The sequence below is a fragment of the Phoca vitulina genome, unplaced genomic scaffold (assembly GCF_004348235.1).
Source record: "Phoca vitulina isolate PV1807 unplaced genomic scaffold, GSC_HSeal_1.0 scaffold12, whole genome shotgun sequence".
NCBI lineage: Eukaryota > Metazoa > Chordata > Mammalia > Carnivora > Phocidae > Phoca > Phoca vitulina.
Window position 1 is genome coordinate 33,281,066 of NW_022589715.1, and position 8,501 is coordinate 33,289,566.

Here is an 8,501-nt window from a genome sequence, read left to right on the forward strand (position 1 = left end):
TAGAAATTACTTTTATTCCATTTATTTAGTCTACACAATAAAACAAATTCACATGCCTCAGAGGCATTATTTTCATGGACAATATTTTTAAGTTATTTCTAATAATTTGAGAGTAGCAAAGATTTCAACATTTAGACCTAGGCCATAAAAATCATCAGCCTTAAAATATTGCCTTACTGCTCAAGGAAAATTTTTTTTTTACCCTTCTCAACTTTCATATGACTATGTATAGATGTGTGTTCTTGGTGGTTGTTTTAGAAGGAAACAAGGTTTTGTGAAATGAAGTTTTGGTCAATAAAGCTTTATCAATATATTATGGTCTAAAGAAAGTGATTACTTTGTCCTACATGCTCTAGGCATTCTCAATTCTTGTTTATAAGTTGTGCTGATGTGGCCTGTGGTTGGCCAATTTATCTGTATCATCCTTTGGAAAAATTATAGGTATAACTTTTATAGAAATTTTTTTGTGGCGTGCCTGGGTGGCTCAGTCGTTAAGCGGCTGCCTTCGGCTCGGGTCATGATTCCAGGGTGCTGGGATCAAGCCCCATGTCAGGCTCCCTGCTCAGCAGGAAACCTGCTTCTCCCTCTGCCTCTGCCTCTCCCCCTGCTTGTGCTCTCTCTCTGTCAAATAAAGAAATAAAATCTTAAAAAAAAAAAGAAATTTTGTTTGTTTCTACAGAGGGAAAAAAAAACCAGTATACAGTATGTTTTTTAAATTCTACTTTTAAAAAATCCCAATATTCAGAATCTGTCTAGCAACTAATATAGGTTGAATAAATGAAAAAATAAAACCATGGTTTCTAAGATTTCCTAACTATGAAAGCAGATATGTTAACATTTAGAGTATCTACTTACTCCAGTTATTTTTTTCTTAAGATTTTATTTATTTATTTGACAGAGAGAGCGAGAGAGCACAAATGGGGAATGTTAGAGGGAGAGGGAGAAGCAGGCTCCCTGCCAAGCAGGGAGCCCGATGAGGGGCTCGATCCCAGTGTCCTGGGATAGTGACCTGAGCCGAAGGCAGATGCTTAACCATCTGAGCCACCCAGGCGCCCCCTTACTCTAGTTATTTTTTCCTTATTTCTTTTGGGGTTTTTTTTTTTCCAGTTTTATTGCAATAAAGTTGACATTGAGCACTCTGTAAATTTAAGGTATATAGCATAATGACGTCCATATATTGTGAAATAACTACCACAATAAATTTAGTTAACATCATCTCATATGGATACCAAAAAAAAGTTTTTTTTCTTTGTGTTGAGAACTTTTAGGATTTACTCTCTTAGCAACTTTCAAATACACCATATAGTAGTGTTAACTATAGTCACCATATACATTATATCCCCAGTACTTATTTATAAAAGTTTGTACCTTTTTTTTTTTTTTAAGATTTTATTTATTTATTCATGAGAGACAGAGAGAGAGAGAGAGAGAGAAGCAGGCTCCCAAGGAGCAGGGAGCCCGATGTGGGACTCAATCCCAGGACCCTGGGATCATGACCTGAGCCGAAGGCAGACGCTTAACCATCTGAGCCACCCAGGTGCCCAAAAGTTTGTACCTTTTGACCAGCTTTCCCAACTCCCCCATCCCCTACTTTTGTCCTTTCTGTAACAACCAAGACTTTGTGCTCTTTAGTAAGTTCTGAATCTCAATAAGAGAAGGAGATAAAAATTTGAGAATAAAAATAGTAAAGTCTATTCTATAACTGCCAAAAGTCAAGGAATAATATGCATGTTTATATTTAGCTCTGAAAAGGTGGTAATACCAAAAAATGATAACAGAATTTGCCTCTGGGAACAGTCTGGGTGTGGGCAGCGGAAGACTTAGTTTTTTGTTTTGTTTTTTCCTTTTTAACATATATTAAAGAAAAATAAAATGAGTCTTGTTGGAAGCTATTTTCTAGTCATGGATTTATAGTGTCCTGGTATCAAGAAAAGAGAAAAACACCTTTTTCTTGGTACTAAAAAAAACCTTATTATGAAATATTTTGGACATATACAAAAGCAGAGTGAATGAACCCCATATACCCATCACCCAATGTCAATAATTATCAACTCACAATTATTTCCTCTGTACTCCCATCCACTACTCCCTAATTGTTTTGAAGCAAATCATAGTCATATTTCATGTGTACATATTTCAGTATATATCTTGAAAAGGTAAAAATCTTCCCATTACACAATTCTCATACCTTAACACACACACAAAATAATTCCTTAATACCAGTTATCTACTAGTGTTCACATTTAACCTATTGTCTTAGACATTTTATACCGTCTATTTGAATCAGGATCCAAACATTGCAATTGGTTAATATGCCTCTGAAGTCTCTTTTTTAAAAAAGATTTATTTATTTGAGACAGAGTGCAAATGTGTGCACACACGTGTGTGGGGGAAGGGGTAGAGGGAGAGAAGCTTCTGGCGGACTCTCCACTGAGCATGGAACACAACACCGGGCTCAATCTCATGACCCTGAGATCATGACTTGAGTCAAAACCAAAAGTCCGACGGTCAAATGACTGAGCCACCCAGGTGCCCCTTGGAAGTCTCTTTTTAATATATCTCTTTTTTCTTGCAATTTTATTGTTAAAGAGACCAGGTCCTTTGTCCTGCTGAGTATCCCACTATAAATTTTGTCATTTAATGTGTTCCTCTGTTCTTTGTATTTCCTGTAAATTAGTAGTTAGATCTAGGCTTGATCAGATTCATATTTGGTGTTTTTGACAAGATTATTTCATAGGTGATGGTGCACATTTCCATCAGGAAGAGATATCTAATGATTATTTTATTTGGTGATGTAATCCACCATTGCTGAACATTGCTACAATTCCTCATGCCAGTATCTCTCCACTCACTGGTTATCTGAAGCTCTCTTCTCTAGTAGATTCCTTAGGAAGGGCTCATGGAGAGAATAGTCCCTGATTCCTTAACATCTTCATAACTGTTTGTCTATGGGTCTTTGTATTTGAAAATCAGTTTGGCTGGATATAAAAGCTTTACCTCATATTAAGTGTCTTAAATATGTCTCTATTGTCTTCTGGCATAAAATATGATATGGTTTGATAGAAATCTTATTTTTCTTGCCTTTGTAAGTGACTTGGTGTAGCCAAAGTTTTTGTTTTTCTTTTTGTTGAAGTCCAGTACTTTTACTAGATTGTGTCTCAATGTTGGCCTCCTGACCCAGTTTCCCCAGGTATATGGTGTGCCCTTTTATTTATTTATTTATTTATTTATTTATTTATTTTTGTAATCTCTGTACCCAACGTGGGGCTTGAACCCACGCCCTCAAGATCAAGAGTCCCATGCTCTTCTGACTGAGCCAGCTGGCACCCCTTAACACATTATTTTTTTTTGTTTTATTCTCTCTAGCCTTCATTTTTGAAATGATTATTTTCATTTACTTCTGATCTTTCCTGGGTTTTTACTTTTTTTTTTGTTTTAAAGATTTTGTTTATTTGACAGAGAGAGACACAGCAAGAGAGGGAACACAAGCAGGGGGAGTGGGAGAGGGAGAAGCAGGCTTCCCGCTGAGCAGGGAGCCTGATGCGGGGCTCGATCCCAGGACCCTGGGACAATGACCTGAGCCGAAGGCAGACGCTTAATGACTGAGCCACACAGGCGCCCCTTAAATCTTTTTCAAATCATTTTACTTCAAAATTTTTCTCACTGGGGGCACCTGGGTGGCTCAGTTGTTAAGCGTCTGCCTTCGGCTCAGGTCATGATCCCAGGGTCCTGGGATCGAGCCCCGCATCGGGCTCCCTTCTCCGCGGGAAGCCTGCCTCTCCCTCTCCCACTCCCCCTGCTTGTGTTCCCTCTTTCGCTGTCTCTCTCTGTCAAATAAATAAATAAAATCTTAAAAAAAAATTTTTTTTCTCAGTGTATGAATATTTTCTCTTATAATTTTTAGCATTTTCTTTTAGCTCATTCTGAAATATGATGGCTATAGTTTTCATTTCTTTTGTGGGTATTTTTTTCTCATGTGCTTCATTGTCCAAAGAGACATTATTATTCTCTTGTTCTCTTATTTAAAAAAAATTTTTTTAATAGGATTCAATTGTGGTCCTTTTCCCTTGCTAATATTTTAAGTGAAATGAGTTATACCATACTCCTAGAAGAGAGAAGAAGCCCAGGACAGCTTTTCTAGCTTCTATTAAGAACTGGGCAGGGTCTAGGATTTTACACTTGTTGTAAGTTCATGAGATAGCATGCCATAATTTCATGGATGTTGACAGAAAACATGAGAATCCTGGGTCAAAGACAAAGGACTGTTACTCATGGAAAGCCATAGCTGAAATGTCTGCATGATGTTCATTTGAGCTGGTTCCCTTTGTCCCCTGAGTTCCATGGAGGGGATGCATAGGGACCATCACACTGGAGTGGCCTATGTTAGAAGAGAAGAATTGAGATTGGGGGAGTTGCAACTTTCACAGTAGGTGGAAACAAGACTGTAATTTGTCTGGAGGTAGAGGTGGGAGGGATGTTACTTCACCCCTTAAGGTTGCTTGCTACAAACAAAACCCTGAGAAAATGGCCCTGGGGAAAGAGTGGTCAGGACCTTGCATCCTGGCATACCTAGCAAGAATGTGTTTGGACTCTCCGGGCCTATGGTGGATTGCCTCCTCCAACAGCCTTTTTTTTTTTTTTTTTTTTTTAATTAAAGTAGGCTCCACACCCAGCGTGGCCCAACACAAAGCTTGAACTCAGGACCCTGAGATCAGGACCAGAGCTGAGATCAAGAGTCAGACACTTGGGGCGCCGGGGTGGCTCAGTCGGTTAAGCGTCTGCCTTTGGCTCAGGTCATGATCTCAGGGTCCCAGGACGGAGTCCCACATCGGGCTCCCTTCTCTGCAGGGAGCCTGTTTCTCCCTCTGCCCCCCTCTCTCTCTCATGAATAAATAAATAAAATCTTAAAAAAAAAGTCAGACCCTTCACCGACTGAGCCACCCAGGCGCCCCTTCTCCATCAGCTTTAAACTCTGCTGTTTGTATGATGTTATTAAAATAAAATATGGGCTTGAACTTTCTGAGATTTTCTACTCTGCTCACCCATGAGCTTTTATGCGACTCTCCGACTTTCTTTGCCCCTGTTGTCCCTACTCATAGTTTCTCCTCAGGGGCTCCTGGCTGGCTCAGTCGGTAGAGCGTCCGACTCAGGATTGTGAGTTCAAGCCCCACGTCAGGGGTAGAGTTTGTTTAAAGACAAAAACAATGTTTTCACCTCACTGTGGGACTTTTCCTGGGAGGGCGCTTTGGTCATTCGGGGCCCCAGGCCACTGCAGCATTCTCAGAGCTTCCTGTGTCTCTTCATACTCAGCTGCGTGTTGGCGCCTGCAGTCTGTCCTCAGCCTGCTCCACGGTGGGCAGTTTCAGGGCTCGGAGTCTCAGCGCCTCCAGAAGTGCCTCTGACTTCTCTGCTTCTTTTCACATTCTCCCTGACACCACGAGGGTCTTATTTTTCCATTTTGGAACCGGTGGCTCTGTCTCATCCCCTGATTTTATTGTAGATGTCAGCTGAGGGTTTTTGGTTTTGTCATCGTCCTTTTACACGCGTGGATAAGGGAAGATGTCACCACCACGCGGCGGGCACTGCCTCTTCTCCACACTCAGTTTCCCTGTGTACTGTTTGAACTCTTTGATTTTTTTTTTCTTACCGTATTACTTAGAAAAAATAATAAAAAGGAGATACTGGACTAGGAGTAAACGTTTTAGTTCCCTTCTACCACTTAAATGAAATGAAAAGATGGTGGCGATAAATTCAAGTGCCACAGGAAACAGATGAAGCAGAGAAGGGAGATTGCGGGGGGAGCTCATGCTACAGATTGATTTTTTTTACAGATTTATTTATTTATTTGAGAGAGAGAGAGTGAGCGCACGTGGGAGCGAGGGGAGGGGCAGAGAATCCCGAGCAGACTCCACGCTGATGGCAGAGCCAGACCCCGGGCTCCATCTCACCACCCTGAGAGCATGATCCCAGCTGAAACCAAGAGTCGGATGCTTAACTGACTACCACCCAGGTGCCCCTCATGCTGCAAATTTAAATGGTTAAGGAGCCCTGGAAGCGTGAGGGGTGGACCCGGTGGCCATCAGTGTGGAAAGTGCTGCAGGCAAAGAGCCAGTGCAGAGCTCTGAGTGGAGTGTGCTTGGGATGTTTGAGGAACAGCAAGGAGGCCAGGGTGGCTGGAGCAGAGGGAGGAGGAGGAAAAGACAGGAGATGAGGCCAGAAAGACACGGGGCAGGGCGGGGGCGGGGGTGAGGGGGAACAGAGAAGCAGGGGATCTTGAAAGCCATTGCAAGGATTTTGGCTTCAAGTGAGATGGGGAGCCACGGGGTGAATGATCTGATGGATGAGAATGGCCTGTGAGTGCAAGGGCAAAAGCAGGAAGGTCACTTAAGAGACTTTTAAAATAGCCCATAGTGCAAATCCGGGTGTGTGTAATTTCAAAGCCGGTTCTCCTTCCCTTATACCTTATGTCCTAAAGTGGTCATAAGGGAGATTATACTTCTGCTGTGTGGGTAGCTACTTTTTCCTCAAAACCACCCTATTACAAATAAGCCACGAATATATCCTTTCCAAAGAAAAACAAAAATCCTCTCAAGATCCCCCAACTACAGTTTTGAGTATATAATATTTCCATTAGAAACTACTCCCCCAAAACAAGATAACTAACTTGCTTTAGTGATAGCATTGAGAAATTCAAACCAGCCCTTACAACTCATATGTTGTTGTTATAATTAGAAAATAACCATTAGTTTGTAGACATAATCTTGAGATGGTGATATTTTTCCAAGAAAAGGATGTAGTAGAAACTGCCAATTGCTTGGCCAAACTATTTTTCCCTTCCTTCCTTATTATCAGTTCCCTGCTTTTGCTGGAGGTGGCAATACGCCCAGGTGAAAACAGAACAAAACAAAATTATACTTCCCAACCTTCCTTGCAGCTCGGTGGTCACAAGGAGCAGAGTCACGCCCTGCCATCCTGGGCAGAGAGAGGTAAGTGGATTTTCAGGTAAGGCCTTCAGGAGGGAAAGATTTGGCTGGCTTGGCCTTTTGGTCTTTGCCTTTTCTCTTTTTCTCCTTTTTCCTTCCGGGAGCTTGAATGTGATGGTTAGAGCCAGAGTGGTCATCTCATCAGCATGAGGGGAAGGCCCAGGGAAATCTGAGAAACTATGGCCTCACTTGAGCCACAGAATCAACAAAGCAATTGCTAACCTCCAGAAGCTGTGTTAATCTTGTTTGGGCCTTGTTGTGTCTTGTTTAAGCCTCAGTCATTCACATGTGGCAGACAGAACACAGTTCCCAATTCAAGAGCTATCCCCAGCCCATCATTAAACATCCTTCGGAAAGAAGTAACATTTCTGAATTTCCACAAGCTACAAGCCCCTGTGATGTGAAGCACGTACACTGAGGCCCGTATTTTACTTCTCCTTGAAGAACACTCACTTTTTTCCAAAAAGAAAATATCCCCTGCATTTACCTATGAGGGAAGAAATGCAAAATGAATTAACATTATAAAGAAAAACAACAATGGAGCCCTTCTCAAACAAATATTTCTGTTCATCCTGAATTTTTTTTTTTTAAGTAATCTCTGCCCAACACGGGGCTTGATCTCGAGATCAAGAGTCCAATGCCTTACCGACAGAGCCAGCCAGGCGCCCCTGTTCATCCTGAAGTATTAATAAAAAGAAGCATGGTATCTTTTATTAAGAAAATAAGCTCTCCTGTGGCACTGTGATAATGCTCAGATGGATTGAGTAAGCTACAGTGTCCTTTTGCCAACCCCAAACGTTATGTTCTTGAAAACCAGGCCAAGAGAAAGTGTGGCTGAGGGACTGAAATACTTCATGAGAAATATGGAGACAGAGGAACCAAAATAGGCCAGGAGGAAGCCAAACAAAGTACATTTCTAAAAATGTTCACCAATTTAAAACAGCCCACTAAATAAAGGTGGTATCGATGACATTATGGACATACATATGTAATTAATAATGAGTACCATATAATTCATTCTCTTATTTTCCTTGTTCGTCAAGAAATTTTCAGAACTTCTCTTTCTCCTTTATTTTGGATGGGATCTTGTAAACTTGCTTTGCTCTCGGGGGAGTAGAGAGAAATTGTATTTTGCCTCAGCATTTCTTTCTTTCACAAGGAGACTCTGAACCAATATTTCCAGATCAGATGGGCAGGTGCACTAGCTGAGAAGGCTCTGCAGGGCCCACCATCACTTCTGGAACCCCTTGGGAAGTACACATGTTAAAAAAAGAGGAAAGGAGTAGAGTTTAAAAACAACAAATAATAAACAAGAATCCAAGAATCTTTTGTTTGTATAACTCTGTAGTTTCCAATGTATTTCATATTATATCATTGAAGATTCCCATCCAACCTGTGAAGCAGGTAGAGTATCCTTTCCATTTTGCAGAGGAAGAAATTAAATAACCCAGGCAAAGGCTATATTGTGCAACTAGTTAATGACAAAACCTGGCCCAGAGTCCTCTGCTGCTTCAACTG